Genomic DNA, 16,102 nt, shown 5'->3' with positions numbered 1-16,102 from the left:
AATTCCCCGCTGATCTTCCAGAATAACTCCAGGTTAAAAGGAGGTTCTGGGTTTAGATTGTAACATCTCATCCGTGTGGTTCCAGGTTTTACACGATAAAAACACTGCTTCTCGGAGCAGGGGCTTCTTTAGCTTGAATGGTCATGTTTCTTTAAAAATGTTCTTGGGAGCACTGAGATAAAAAGCTCCTGTATTCAACATCTCAGAGTGGCCTGAGACGGAAATTAAAAATAAAATAAGATAAGACGAAAACGAAGCTTAAAGCATGAAGATTTCCGTCAGAACGTTCGGTTCTAGAGCATAAAGTGAAATCTCCTAATTAAAATAACCACGCTATTTCTTATGTGATAAGTGGCTCTAATCAGCCGTATTGGGTTATCATACTGGCCGAAGAGACATTCCTTCAGAACAAAATATGTTCTGGCCCCAAATAAAAAGATTTCTTCTCAGAACTTCTTGAAACAGCCGTTCTAGAGCATAAAATGAAATCTATATTGAAGTCTCGTACTGATACAAACCCAACCTTAGACAAGCAATCTCCGTGGCCAAACGGCTGCTATGTCCTCAAAACATGTAACAAAAAGCGACGAAAACAATAGACTACAAAACATTAAACAATAAAAACGCAGCTGTGTTAAGAGCTAGCTAGCCTCTTAAGACAGCAGGTATAAACGTATGACCTGGGTTCTGTTGAATTTGGACCAGGGGATGAAGCATGTTGCCCTCTCAAAATCTCTGTGCGGAGAGATGAGGGGGGAGAGACCGTCCGTGAAAGGCTCCTGGTGTGGAACTGTGCCAGAGAGCCAAACCTGGCCGCCTCCATTTCGGCTTTCTTCAGACGATATGTTGATGTGGGAGAGAGTCATCATATCTGAATTCCTTTCTCCATATGGGCAAAAATGGTGCAATTGTGGGGCACCTAGAAACAACTGTTTCATTTCCTCATCGTCTATCTTAGCCGTTACGGCTGTTATCAGTTCATTCTCCAAGCTTTGGAGAGAGGCTTCAAGCTCAAAAATGGTGCAATTGTTCCGTTTGTAAAAAGGTTGTTTAGATTTCGGCAGGTGTTTTCTGCCTCCCTGTGCTCGGGGCGTCCCAAGGTAATTTCTCCTCGCGCAGGAGGAAAAAACGTGTGGGAGATAGTCCTTTCCGTGGGAGTCAGGGGAAACGTCTGATAATATCCCCGGCTGGTTGTTAACTGGTTCTAGCAGCGGAAGAGACCAATATCTCCTCGGAGCTAATCCGGCAATCGAATGGACCATTTGGTGGAATTTTGGATCATATTCCATATTGATGAACAGTTTTTCCCAACCATAATAACGTACTCCACACAAGAAATGAGTCCACACCAGTGAATATGCGTTTTTGTGTTGAAGTTTAGTCAGGGTTCAAAGTACTGTACAAGTACAGTATAGCAAAATCACCCATCGTAGCTCTCTGAGTGACAAGCATAATGATTCACAGATATATGGAGTTTACAGAATACATTAGTCACATTCTGATTGGACAATTAAACATAACATGGATGGGATGTTGTTGTGACTGAGTCTCGTGGACTCAGAAGTCAAGGATGTAGAATGTTTTGGCTGATTCATTATCCCGTGTCCTGGACACTTTGACATTTCGCTGGTCAATCTTTCTGTCCCTGGAGTGGGGCAGATTCTCGTCTCGTGTATTAGTTATCAGATCAAAACATCATGGCATTGACTTTTAACACTGAGAATGATATCTATACCATGTTAAACAACAATAACATATTTTACTATCACCCCTGGTCTACATTTCTATAGTGCTTTTATCCATTCACACACATTCACAAAACGAGGCCCACCACAGATTGAGCATTGTGCCACTGTATTCAGATTGGCCATTACCCGCTGTACCGACTCAGTGCCACTACAGAAGGTACTGACAGTTAACACAGGGGACAAAACCTTTGCCACTGCGGACGGGAATGGTGCTCGAGGTGTAGTTAGACCCTCCATAAAAATGCAGGAAAAAATCCGGGCTAAAATCCTTGATTTTGCGATGAAATATGCAGGGCTTTTATGTGATTTTATGCTGTGAAATTGTGGAAAGAATTCCGGAACAGCAAATATCAAAAAGCAAATATCCCATTTCGTCTGTGTCGTGCAGAAACCTCATACCTCCATATTTCAACTTTGTTTTAGGTTATTCGTACAAGAGCGTCGCACAAAACTACCAAAAATAGCCGATCCACATGCTTGTAGATCGGCTATTTTCTGCCTACAAAAGGTTGTTCGGTCTTAATGGGTCAACAAAAAGACCGAAGGATCTTGCTCGATAAGGTAGTCTCACTGTGTCAACATAACCAGCAGTATCCAGGCAATAATTTCTCTAAACCTATTAGTGTGTTGACTTTTAATACGTTTTAATAACGTTTAATAATGCAGCACCTTAAGTGGCTCATAAGGGGCCATCCGCATTTTCCTAAAGCAATGAAACTGTTACTGTAATCCTGTTTACACATTGTTAATATTAGAATAGGTCTACAGCACAGTACAGGCATCCAGCTAAACCTATATGAACAACAATATCCCTTGCAGCACAGGCTGGAGTACTTGATGTAATGTACACACACTGTAACTGTTTGTAAAGAATCCATGTCAAATATTTGTTCAGATACTTATTTGGTAGATTTATTTACAGCACAGGGAGGAATTGACAACAACACTGCAGCTGTACAGCACACATTATTGTGTGCATGTTAAACAATAATCTGGCCACGTTGGAATATCTGATTGCAATAGCAATAAACAACAGCTAATACAATGTCACAGCCTAGCATTACTTTCCAAAACCCAAACCGCAAGCCTCACACACACACGTAAAGTCACATGAATCAAAGTGTAACAGTTGAATAACGTGTGCTTATTGAGGCAGAATCACTAAGCAAAGTGTCGATACATATAAAAAGATATAAAAAGACTATACTGTACATAGAGTACGTGGTTTATTCACAGCGCCATGTTGTCGGGCCAGGATTCTAGTCGAACGTCGATCACCGACGAACTTGCTCGGTCGGGTACCGACAGGCTAGATCCTGTCTTTAGCTCTGGGGTGATGAAGATTGGGGAGAGAGCGGGGTATGTAGAGTGGACCACTCGTATGCTACTGGTGCAGAAGCAAGCCAAAATATGCCAGAGACGTTTGTCTGTCGCACGTTTGAACTATAGATACCATATTCTCAATCTCAACTGGTTTATCAGTGTCCCCCCTAAACCTAAATATACAAATAAATCACATACTGACTGACACACACACACACGCACACGCACACACACACACACACACACACACACACACACACACACACACACACACACACACACACACACACACACACACAGGGGTTCCTGGTCTAAATGTGCTAAATAACTGATCTATGGGAAAATGTACACATTTTAAAAAAACATCTATCAACATGGAAATGATCATGACGATTATGCCAAATAATTGCCATTATCTAAAATAGTTGCAATTAGGCAATGATGTAATCATTTTGCGAAATGCCTATTCTACAGCCGCCTTACAGCTGTTCCATGACAGCAAGAGAGAGACTGACTTCTAAAATAAAGCCTTTATTCTGAACAGTTTAGCATTCCGTTTGGGTCCTCGTGGCATTTAACTTTAATTGATTCGTCTCTCAAACAGTTGTGAAATGCCATTATGACTCAGACAGTTTCACTGCGTGTGTCTGTCTGTCCTCACCGATCACCACCTGCAGCTTCGACAAGGCAGTGTTGATTTTGACAGGAAACTTTGATTTAGTTTTCGTCATAGTCTTTTGAATACAATTTAATTTAGTTTTAGTCATAATTTAGTAATCTGAAATGTTTTAGTTCTAGTCTAGTTTTAGTCGACTAAATATACAATCTAAAATGTATTTTGGCGGTGCCTTGATGCATGGCGTCATAATGCCTGATTTTACATTTGGTTGAGCTCTGAAAATAGCAGATCTACAAGCTCTGCTATTTTCAGAGCTCAGCACCTGAGTGCAACCAAACATTGAAGTGAATTGTCTTTTAGTTCTACTGGATCTCTTCTCCACTAGTCCCTCCCTGACATTTTAGTCTAGTTTTTATTTGGTATCGAAATTGTCAATATATTTACATAGTGTTAGTTTGTCATCATAGCTTAGTTTTTATTTAGTTTTCATCATTGAAAAAAGGCAATCGACGAACATTTTTTTCATAGTTTTAGTCGACAAAGTCAACACTAGTACAAGGCAAGCAAGCATACACAGCTAACAGCTCGATGTCGATAAAGGAATATGAATAACTCATTAGTGACATGGGGCTATAATCGTTATAATTTATCATGATATAAAAAAAAAACACTCACAACTAGAAGCAGTGCTCTTCCGAGCACAGGTCTCCACCAGGTCAGGCATGTAATGTGTTTTACATAAGTCGGCCTCCTGATGGCGCTATAAAAGGCTGATGTAAAAAATGCAGGGAAAAGGTTTTACCTTGGCTCTAAGGAGTGCGCATACAAAGTTTGACACTAATCGGTGGAGTTATAGGTGAAAACATGAATCGGCCTGTTATAGCGCCACCATGAGGCTGATTTGATTTTTCTTAAGTGGCATTTATTCCTCTGACTATTGGGAATGTGCATGCACAATTTCACCAAAATCGCACACTGCGTTCAGGATTTCAGGCATTTTATTCAAAACTGACCAATCCTGCAAACTTTGAAAGCCAGTTTTAGCCAATCAGGATGGAATATGGAAAATCTGACACATCCATGTCGATCACATGACTGTAGAGTTACTGTCTACTGATTTACGTGATTTTTGGACAAAATCTGTCGGAGTACTGGCAAAAGTTAGTTTTGCAAAAGTCGGCCTCCTGGTGGCGCTAGAACAGGCCCATGTGAAATATTTGGGGCAGAGGTTCTGAATTGGTGTCGAGGGAGTGTGTGTGCACAGTTTGGCAGCGACCGGGCCAACGGCGCCGGAGATTAGCTGGTAACGGACAAACGGACGGACGGACGGACGGACGGACGGAGGGGAAAACATACTCTCCCTCAGCCTTCGGCTGGTGGAGACAATAATCGTATCGCAGAGATTTAAATGTATTGTGCAACTGTCCTGAGTCATACACTAGGATGAATTGGCTTTTGTTGAGCTACAAAGTCAGGGGAGCGTTTCGCTGTTTCTATGTGTCATCTTTTCGACACCCAAACCTAACCCTTACCCTAACCCTAACCGTTTCACTATACTATACACTATACTCTAGTCTATACATATCGTGTCTTATAATTGTGATGATATTGAATGTTTTTGGTGTTACTTTATATGTTGATGAATTGAATAGGACCCCAATTGTGTAATCCTTTTAGACTAAGGGCCCTATTTGTGTCCATGCCTTACTTTGGATTATTGAAAAAACATTTTTTTAAGTAGTTCGAATAGCTGCTCTACAAGCTCACAACGTGTCGATGTAGATCGGCTATTTGAAGTATTTTTTTTTATGTTTTTCAAAATAGTAGAAAAGGAAAGAAGTTTAAGGATAAGGGGTAAGGCAAATATAGCTGTAAGTGTTTTGACTCTACTTGTGCTGTTTTACATTTCAGGTTTTAGCATATTTCAATTATCATGATAATATCATTAACCACAATTATTTTTGCCACGATAATCATGATTTTCATATTGTTCCAGCCCCCCATGTTAAAACATGTGCAGCATATGTGAAGCAGAAGCTTAAGACAGTGACCTGGCGATAAACGTCTGAAAATATTCCAATTGCACCTCAAAGCCGGTAGCCTTCTACAGTATGACCAAGAAAGGAGCATTCTGGATGGAGATCAAAGAAGTGAATGGAAGAACAGAAACAAAAGGCTACAGACTACATTAGCCTTGGCTGACATGACTTTGACTCATTCTTAGAAGTTCAAGGTTGCCTCTTGTGTGCAAGAAGTCCAGGTCCCGACCAGTCCACTCCATAGGAGGAACCCTTAAAGACGGCTGTCAGTGTTGCCATGTTTGTTTGTTATAAGCGACTTTGGGCTGGTTTTTATGTGTATTTACAGTACATGTACAGTATGTACAGTAGCAACATAATTTGTTTTTGTAGGGTAATTTTTGAATACTATTGTTTTTCAGAAAGCCTAGGTCAGGCCTAAATGGGTCAAGTCACTTATAAATATTGGTAGTTGCAGCTTGTGTTTTTTTTTAGCTTGTTTCTAAAGTGTAGTTGCTTATTTGGGCTTGCTTTCTAATGTTGTTTAAACCAGTGGTTCATGTGAAGGACATGTAATATGTAGGCTATATTTGTCCAACCACACCTGTCCTGACCCCATTTAAAAATATTTTGTGCCAAGGATCCCCATACCAGATTTGTGTTGTTAAAATGTTTCAAAAACGTTTCCCTTTCTTTCTCCAAGATTTTCTTTTCAAAATTGCAGATCTATAAGCTCAGAACACGTGACAATTGTGGCACGTTGTGTGTTTGTAGATCAGCTATTTTGAATAAGAAGAAAAAAATGTGGCATAGTTGCTTCTTTTGGGCTTGTTTTCATGGACCATAGTTGCTTATTTCTCTCACTCAATCTGGCAACAGTGACGGCTGGCGGCTCATTCCATTCCTCGGAGAACAATGTTGAGCGCAGGGGGAGCTACAGCATTCCCCCCGCCTCCCCCTCTTTCTCTCCTCGCTTCCCCTCCGCTGGTTCATCAGTGTCCCCCGAGGGGCTTCTGGGTAAACAGAGCTCGCCAGCCTCGAGGCCAATTAGCCTCAAAGACCAGCCTAGTGATCAGTGACAGAAGAGGGAGGAGGACTTAATTCAAAGAGCAGACTCTTCGAGAGTTCATCCAGCTTGTCCTAATCACTGAAAAAGAACTCCAAAGTCCCAGGGGTGCAGTTCAAAGCTTTTGGGGGGAGGGGGGGGGGGAATATCAGGGGACGTTTTTATCTGTTCAGGCTTAAACAAAGGCATCGCGCAATAATGATATTAATGCATCGTTGGTGATTTATTATAATCACGTCGTCAACATGGAAAAAGAACGAGGCTGGAATCAACAGAAAGGTCGTTGGAAGGATCCTCCTCCACGAGCTAAATTCACCCACAAACTGGGCCTTCTATCTGTTTAAGACGATTCTAAAGAATGGATTCTAAATCCTAACAGTTTAAAAAATATATATATATATGTTGCTATTACAGTGGTGTCCCTAAAATTATATGTATTTGGCCGTGGACCCCCATCGCAAGATAATTTGTTCCAGGGACTCCCAGAGGCAAAGATTTGAGATGGGAAAAAAAATCGCTCCAGTTCGAAGTGGGAGGTGCAAACACGACACACGGGCATATTTCCTTGTATGGGCGGTTCTGTCCGTGACGTCAGTTACTTAATGTGTATGAGCACGGATCTCCATACAAGGAGATCCTTGCTCAATTGGCTGACACACAAATGTAGGAATAGTTGCACCACTCAAAGATGCATATACCTACATACATACATACATACATACATACATACATACATATATATATATTAGTGATGTGTGTGTCAGGGTTTTTTATGACCCGCGGGTCCCGCATTTATTAATAACTTGACCCAACTCATCCTGCAACACCGCATCAATTTTCACAATCCACCCAGCTCCGCAACCCGCTGTCATTAAATACACATCTTTGAATGCAGCTATATATTATTCCCAGGTTCCGCACAGGTGCAATGCATTATTGTTAATTGTGGCACATTTATTAACATGCCAAGTTTAGCTGCACTTAAACAATCGTTCCAGGCTGCCATATCCAGCCCAAGCAACCATCGAAACCCGGGGAAAAATTTGATAAAACCTGATTTTCTTTGCATGAGGACTCCCATCTTTGCCATACCCTAGCTTTAGCTGAACTGACGCCACTGCGTGCGCATGTGGCTCCTGAGCCACCTTGAAATTTTATCTCCCATTTATACAATCCATCCAACCGGATCGTGGCCGCCCGCAGCTTGTAAAACGTTATAGACTGGCAACTTTGGGCAGGCGAGGTTAACTAGAGAGCATGTGAATCACAAATCGCGCTAATTAGAATTTACAGGGATATATCCGTGTTTCCAGGCAACGGTGCGGCTAAAGGCAGCGAAGATGAGTTCCTCGATGGGATACCCTACTGATTCCTCTCCCGCTCTCTAACTGCTGTGTGACCTCCCAGAGCGCTGTGACCTTTTCCTTGACACTGACTGTAAGCCTGATGGGTTTAACCGGATGATGTGAAAAGAGAGCTGTACAAGAGAGTAGAGGTCTCCCTGGGTCCAATTTTACCTACCCGAACGCAAATGGACCTGGGGAAAATGGAGCCGGCCATTATTAGAAAAATGAGATCCGATACCCGGGCAGAGACGTCAGAACCGGAGCCGAGATCCGAAGTGACCAAATGTCAACGTTATTATGAGGAGGTGTAAGTAGGACTTTTTACTTTCTTACCATCGCATGTTGCTGCTCGTCCCTGGACATTAACATATTTCCCAGTCAATTAATGCGGGAACTACAGGAACTGCGGGAAATACAGGAACAATAAATCCACGTTTTCTTTAGATGTGTAATCTTTCTACTTAGCCATTGTTAATGAAAATCCACTGTTAATTTATGTCGCAGCAGAGCATATTGTTTTGTTTATCATTAAAAGTAGTGCCATAGTTCCTGACAAGTCACGTGACGCAGCAAGGCAGCTCGCCTCTCACTGGCCGGAGGAGAAAAAAGGGGGGTGCGGGAGTGATTGACAGATGTAACTGTAATTTCATATCTCGGACCTACCCGAAGACCTCTACAAGAGAGTAAAATACAGGGCAGGATTAACCCTTCATGGTGCCCTGTGCTTGGGCAAACAGATGTTATGCTGTTATTTGTTTTGCCAAATCTTGGAAAAGACGCGCTGTGATTGGCCAGTACTACAGTCACTTTGATTGGTAGTTTTGCCGAATGCTCACCCCAAAACATGTTTTATGAGACTGTGGCGGCTCGTGTGGGACAAACAAGGCATGGATGTGTTGTTAATGACAACTAGTAACACATTCATGAAAAAAAAAAAAAAACTAGTTGTCTAGTTGTTACTAGTTGTCTTTTGACTGCAACAAATAGTGTAAAAGTGATAGGCTTATGGTTGCTGGGGTCTGCTGGGAAACTGGACAACAGGGGCATTTATAGACCCCATGGACAGGGCGATATATACAGTATATAAGCTCTGTGACTTAAATGCTTTGTGAAAAAGTTGGGCGTTAATTTACCCATTTAGACTGAGAACCCCTGTACAACTACAAAAAAATATATATAAAAAAAAAAAAAAAAAAAAATATATATATATATATATATATATATATATATATATATATATATATATATATATATATATATATGATTTTTTATCTTTATTTATTATTATTATTATTACCCATATATATTTTTTTTATTGTCTCCACCAGCCGAAGGCATGGGGGAGAGTATGTTTTCCCCTTCGTCCGTCCGTGTGTCCGTCCGTGCGTGCGTCCGTCCGTGTGTCCTCGCAGTTTGTGTGCACCTAATCTCAGTCGCCGTTGGCCCGGTCGCTGCCAAAGTGAGCACACACATTCCCTGGATGCCATTCTAGAACCTCTGCCCTAAATTTTTCAAATGGGCCTTTTCTAGCGCCACCTAGTGGCCGATGTTCGCAAAACACATTTCTGTGCACTATACTCTTACAGATTTTGTCCAAAAATCCTACAAATCGGTAGGCATTATCTCGACAGTCATGTGATCGACACGGATCTGTCCGATTTTGCATATTCCATCCTGATTGGCTAAGATTGGCTTCCAAAGTTTGTAGGATTGAGCCGTTTTGAACAAAATGCCTCAAATTTCAAACGCAAAGTGCAATTATCATGAAATCGCGCACACTTTCCCACTAGGTCGAGGAAGAAATGCCACTTCAAATTTTTGAATTCAGCCTCATGGTGGCGCTATAACAGGCCGATTTGTGGTTTTACCTATAACTCCACCGATCAGTTTCAAACTTTGTAAGCGCACTCCCTAGAAGCCAAGGATAAACCTTTGCCCTGCATTTTTCACATCAGCCTTTTATAGCGCCACCTTTGGGCCGACTTATGTAAAACACATTTTTGGATATTACTCCTTCAGATTTTCTCCAAAAATAACACAAATCAGTACACAGTATCTCTATAGTCATGTGATCAAGTCTGATCCGTCTGATATTTCATATTCCATCCTGATTGGCTAATATTAGCTTCCAAAGTTTGCAGGATTACTCCGTTTTTGAACAAAATGCCTCAAATCATCAACGCAGCTTGCAATTACCGTGAAATTTGCCACACATATTCCCACTATGTCAAGGAACAAATGCTACCCTTTTCACATTGGCCTGTTATAGCGCCACCAGCAGGTAGACTTTAGCAAAATACATTTTTTGGAACACAATGCTTCAAATCATGCATGCAGCGTCCGATTGCCATGAAAGGTCTCTAAGGTGAAGAACATATGCCACCCTTTTTACATTGGCCTATTATACAGTAGCACCACCAGGATGCACAGCCTGGTGGAGACCTGTGCTCGGAAGAGCACTGCTTCTAGTTTGTATTTATTTTTTCAGAAAACTTGGGCTAGGATTTAGGAAGGATTTTTAGAATCAGCCTCGGGTCTAAATGGGTTAAGACATTTTTTTTAAAAATATGGACATAAGAGGTTTCTGCCAGACAACAACAATAGAGATAGAAGCGGGGTTGTAACACAATAGATTCTGTAGATGAAGGGAGATGTTCTTCTGCTTACTTACCACTGCACCTGGTTATGATATTCAAAGGGACTTTGCCATTACTTTCTGTTTATTCATAAATTAACACCCATACTCTATCATACTACAGCGTCACACAAAAGCATCAAAAGTAGCAGATCTACAAACTCTAAACGTGGCGCAAAGCGACGCGTTTTGAGCTTGTAGATCTGCTACTTTTGATGCTTTTGAATTTTAATCCTGAAAAGAAACAGTTTTGGATGTTTGAGGTTCCCACCCGACAGAGGTGGGAACATTGTGTGTGTTGTATATAGATTGGGAGATGCACAGATGGGACAAGCTCAACGCAGTGGAGTAAAATGCTGGTATTGTGCATTTCAAAATAAATGACAAAAGTGGTTTACGATCGCCATGTAAAATTCAACGTGCATATAATCAATTTAGCATACCCATTTCTGCACTCACAGATCGAGCCACAATGTAGCTTAGAGGCAGATGGCAGTCAAGAAGTGTTCTCGAATTATTGCTGCCAAGTCTGCGTATAAACTTAGAGTTTGAATGTGACATTGATGAAATTATTGGCATGCAAACAATTTCAAACTGGCACTTTCTAATTTGGGCTAAAAGTGATTTTCAGACTTTGGAAAAGGAGAAAGGACTACCAGAGCAGAGAGGTAGCATATACTTCCAAACGGTTTCAACAGCCAATGGTTGGTAATTTTTTTATTTCATAAATAAGATTATGTGTTTTTATTATTTTGTGAAACAAATGGTTTGGGGTTGTTAACTGAGTACTGAGACTTTTGAGATGTGACGTCTGCCTCATTGAAAGCCAGGTGCTCGGGTAGACCGTCTAGAAAAAATGTATCGCAGAATTACCTGCGTAATCAGCCAAATGGCACAGATTATGCAGGGTTAGGGTTTTTCAAAAAGGGCACATAATCGCATATTCCACATTTTATATTTCTTAACTTCATACTTCGCAACTTCCCCCATATTCACAGCATAAAATAACATAAAAAAAACCTGCACATTTAATTGAAAAATGGATTTTAGGCCTTGTAATCAAGGATTTTAGCCCCTCAAAATCAATGTTTTCCTGGAGGGTCTAGTAGTGGTCCACCTTTCACCTTTCACCCAGTGAACCTTTCTCAACATGAAAACGATTATGAAAATTATGCAAAAATAATTTGGATTATCTCAAATAATTGTGATAAGGCGATTATTAATTATGTAATCATTGTCACAGGCCTGTGCACACCTACATGTAACTATAACTCAGGTGGTAAAAGATTACTGATGGACTACTTGCATCTAATCTCCACAGGACTAATCATACCCTACTGTTATAAATTATGTCAACTCTCTGGGCAGTTTGGCAATTAACTGAAAATATATTGAAATAGATATTTAAACTCAATAACCGACTTAATCTGCTCATGTAGGCCCACCCCCCACATACATCAAGGAATCGACAAAACAATTTGAATCGATTTCTTTTTTTCATAATCATCTAATTCGGAGACGATTAATCGCTTAACCCTGTATTATACTTCGTTGATCTGTTGATCAGTGGTGATGTATAAAAATAGTGATCTGCTATTTTCACTATAAAAGTCATTAATGCTAATCGAGGCAAATGGTTGAAATAATAAAATTTGAAATTTGAAGTCATAATGGCCCAGCCCTAACTCTCATTGACCAATTAAGTGCTGCATGAGGGGGCGCTAAAATCACAACGTTAAGGAACCATAGATATAAACAAGTCTTCTACCACTTTTTCGAGTCACGTGTTCAAATACTGGATTCTGATTGGCTAAATTCCGGAGGTTATGACAGAACAACTGCCGCAAAGTTGTGTGAGGACTTGTCCGAGATCAATGCGCCTCAGTGTACATCCGGGGACTTCAGGAGGTAGTCGGAACACCTTTCCCCCAACCAACAAATGACCGTGGCAACGGTCCTATGTTTACTAACGTGCATGCTATAGTCGCCGATTTATTTGGATCCAATGCAATCCGCCAACTTTAAAGCCCCTTTTCTCTGAACCTATGCCTTTCTGGAAGCGAACAGCCTCTATTTACGGCCGGAACGGTACTTCTAACTGACGTTAGCTTAGCTGTAAGCTAGACGCATGGATTAGTATGGAGTTGGCGCCATCTGTTGGTGAGTAGAAGATGTTGTTGGTGGAACTATCTGCTGTCTCGCGGAAGTTTTATAGGCAATAATGATTGTAACTTAAGATCCTTGCAAGTTACAACTATGTGTTTTCTTTCATGTATAAGGGAAAAAGTGGTAGAAAAGCTATTTACCACTCGGGTGTTATCGGACTCGGCTTCGCCTCGTCCGATCACCCCCTCACACAGGACATTATCAGAGCATAATGTCCTCTCACTCGGGGTAAATTGCTTACATACAGCTCAAAGCCAAAGGCACAAATAAACCAATCATCAAGAAGAAAAAAAGAAAAAAGGCACATCGGGAGGACTGAAATGCTGGAGAGTAAAAGTGAGTGAATGCTGTTCCCATGGAGGCCAAACCAAGGTGCTGCCAAAAGTAGAAAGTTCTCATCATGCAGAAGTTTTTGAACGGATGGATACAAATCGTTTCAAAATGGAAGATATACAAGCTCACAATGTGTCACACTGTAGATCGAATATTTTCAAATGTCCAAAATGTATATAGTTCTGAGGTGGTTAATGTGTGTTTTGTAAAAGATAATCAAAATCTATAAAGGAACTAGTAACTAAAGTTTTCAAATAATTGCAGTGGAGTAAAAATACAATATTGGCCTCTGAGATGTAGTGGAGTAGAAGTAAAAGTGTTACTTATGACGTACTATATAATTGGAACTACTCCAGTAAAGTAAAAACACCTCAGGATTAAGTACAGTACTTGCGAGTAAATGTATTTAGTTACTTTACACCACTGTGGGTGAGAGGCCGGACTCACTAGTCTGTTGTGGATAGATGCACACACAATAAGATGCGAGGCATCCTCTCCGGGAGGCGCTCTCCATTCCGACATGTCGCCACTCCGACAGTGACTTCTTATTGTCGGAGTGGCGACACTTCCACAGAGGTTAAGGTTAGGGTTAGGTTAAGAGATAGGGTTAGTTCTGTAGGACAGGAGACATGTCGGGACGGAGAGATGCACCCATCCTCTCCACAACATCTTGTCAGGCCAGGAAAGCATCCGCAAGGATCTGTTCCGTTCAATGCCTTGCAAGGATTCAGTAGAGTGGTATAATATGATATAGTAGCAATCCACAGTCGTGCTCCATGGAGGCCTGGTCCGCAGTCACTCTCTTGGTCTGCAGATGAGGGTCCGTATTGTACGCATAGTGCATGTTTCCTACCATGGCTCCTCTCTCTATTTGCTTCAGAAAATGACAGGAGCTTTTTTTTGTCCCCCCCAGACAACGTGACAGAACTTTACATGTCCCTAAAGATGCCGAGTTAGCATGGTCTGCCAGTCAGTCTATCACACAGGAACACGCTGCCTTTTGTGACCAAACCGTCAGACTGAGATCTGTCATTCCTGTTGGTCCTGCTGTTCCTAGACAATGTTCACAAAAGAACCTGCAGCTAGCGTGTGTGTGTGTGTGTGTGTGTGTGTGTGTGTGTGTGTGTGTGTGTGTGTGTGTGTGTGTGTGTGTGTGTGTGTGTTCCACATTGCTTTGTGTTGGCACAGCAGCAGTGGATATCAGTGTTCAAACACAACCCCTTCATTAACCCCCTCACGCACACGCGCACACGCGCGCACACACACACACACACACACACACACACACACACACACACACACACACACACACACACACACACACACACACACACACACACACACACACACACACACACACACACAGTGTTCTGAATGGAAAGGCAGTGTCTATTTTTAGGCCTGGAACTGGTGGATCCAGCCTTTACACATCTGACCATGTTACTGACTGACTGAGTGACCAAAGTCACAGCATTGCTCGGCCAGTTGGCATAGTACCTATACTGTACCAGCGGACTGGACAAATTGCAGCAACTTCCACGCTATATGGCTCAGGGTAGAAGACACGGTTTGAGAAATTAAACATGGGATTGGTTTTCAAGATAGTCAAAGGGGCTCTGCCATCAATACCCATACCTAACACCATACCAAAAAACTCTTCATTTATTATGATTTTTTACACATTAAAACCCAGTTTATAGCCATTTTCAGCTCCCGGCAGCCATCGTGGACGCCATCTTGAAAATGGTGCCTTTCCGGTAGATATTTTTTCCTGAATTTTTAGTATGTTGTTTATCATACCCAATAGTAACATAATCCATTAAAAAATCTCTTTCATCAATTATTTGGGGTTTGAACCCTATACTGATGTATCGAATATTTGATTCATTGCAAACAGACCACTAGGGGGCGAGCCCAATTTGTTTGCGATGGTTTTTGAAAACCTTATACCCATACCTAACACCATACCAAAAATCTAAAACTTGTCACCAAGTGCCCAATATTTACGAATTCCCTCCCAGCTAACTAGCATCCTTTAAAATTGCCCTGAAAAACCACTTACAGGCAGCAGCCGTTCGCAACTGGTAAAAAAAACTAACCTAGCCCAACCCTACCCTCCCCTGCCCCTTCTTTGTATATACTGTTTGTTAGACTTACTGTTTTCTTTTTTACATTTTGTGATAGCAAAATGTCTTTAACTAGCCCCTGGAAGTCACTTTGGCAGTGACGTCAGAATGAAAAGTGGATAAATGTCCCTTGATGATAAACGCGGGCGGTTCTCTCGGCTGGCTCCACGTATTCTATTGAAGTCAGTGGGCGCCGCCCCGCTCAGCGTGTAGATCATGTGGAATCAACTGCTCCTCCTTCCGTGGGCATTGCTAGTCGCTTTTTCGCCCCCCTTCTTTGGTTTGGGAAAGGCGATAAATGTGTCAGAAGGTGGATGGGCGGGCGGCACGAGGCTTTCTCCTCCTATGCAGTGCCCTCGCTATAGCAAATATGTGGAATCGAGCGCCACAGCCCACCAGCCTTCCCTCTTTTGTGCCTTGGTTTCATAGGGGGAGTGGTCTTCCTTTCTCCTCTACGGTTCTATAATATAGCGTACACAGTACACTGTAGTTTTACTCACGTTCAGAGCGATTTTTTGGACTATAGAGACATTGACAGCCAAGAAAAATCCATCAGAAGGACTTCGCCGTCGGAAAGTTCACTTATTATTAAGCACCCATGTGCTCGGATATTTTTAATTTTTCAACGTGTTACACCCATAGAGTTATAATAAGTATAACTCTATGGGTTACACCACGGACAACCGCTTTTCGCTCGCGTCGCGCGTGTGTGTGTGTGTGAG

This window comes from Nannobrachium achirus, assembly GCF_963921795.1.
Source record: "Nannobrachium achirus genome assembly, chromosome: 21".
Taxonomy (NCBI): Eukaryota; Metazoa; Chordata; class Actinopteri; order Myctophiformes; family Myctophidae; genus Nannobrachium; species Nannobrachium achirus.
This window is presented reverse-complemented; position numbering follows the sequence as displayed.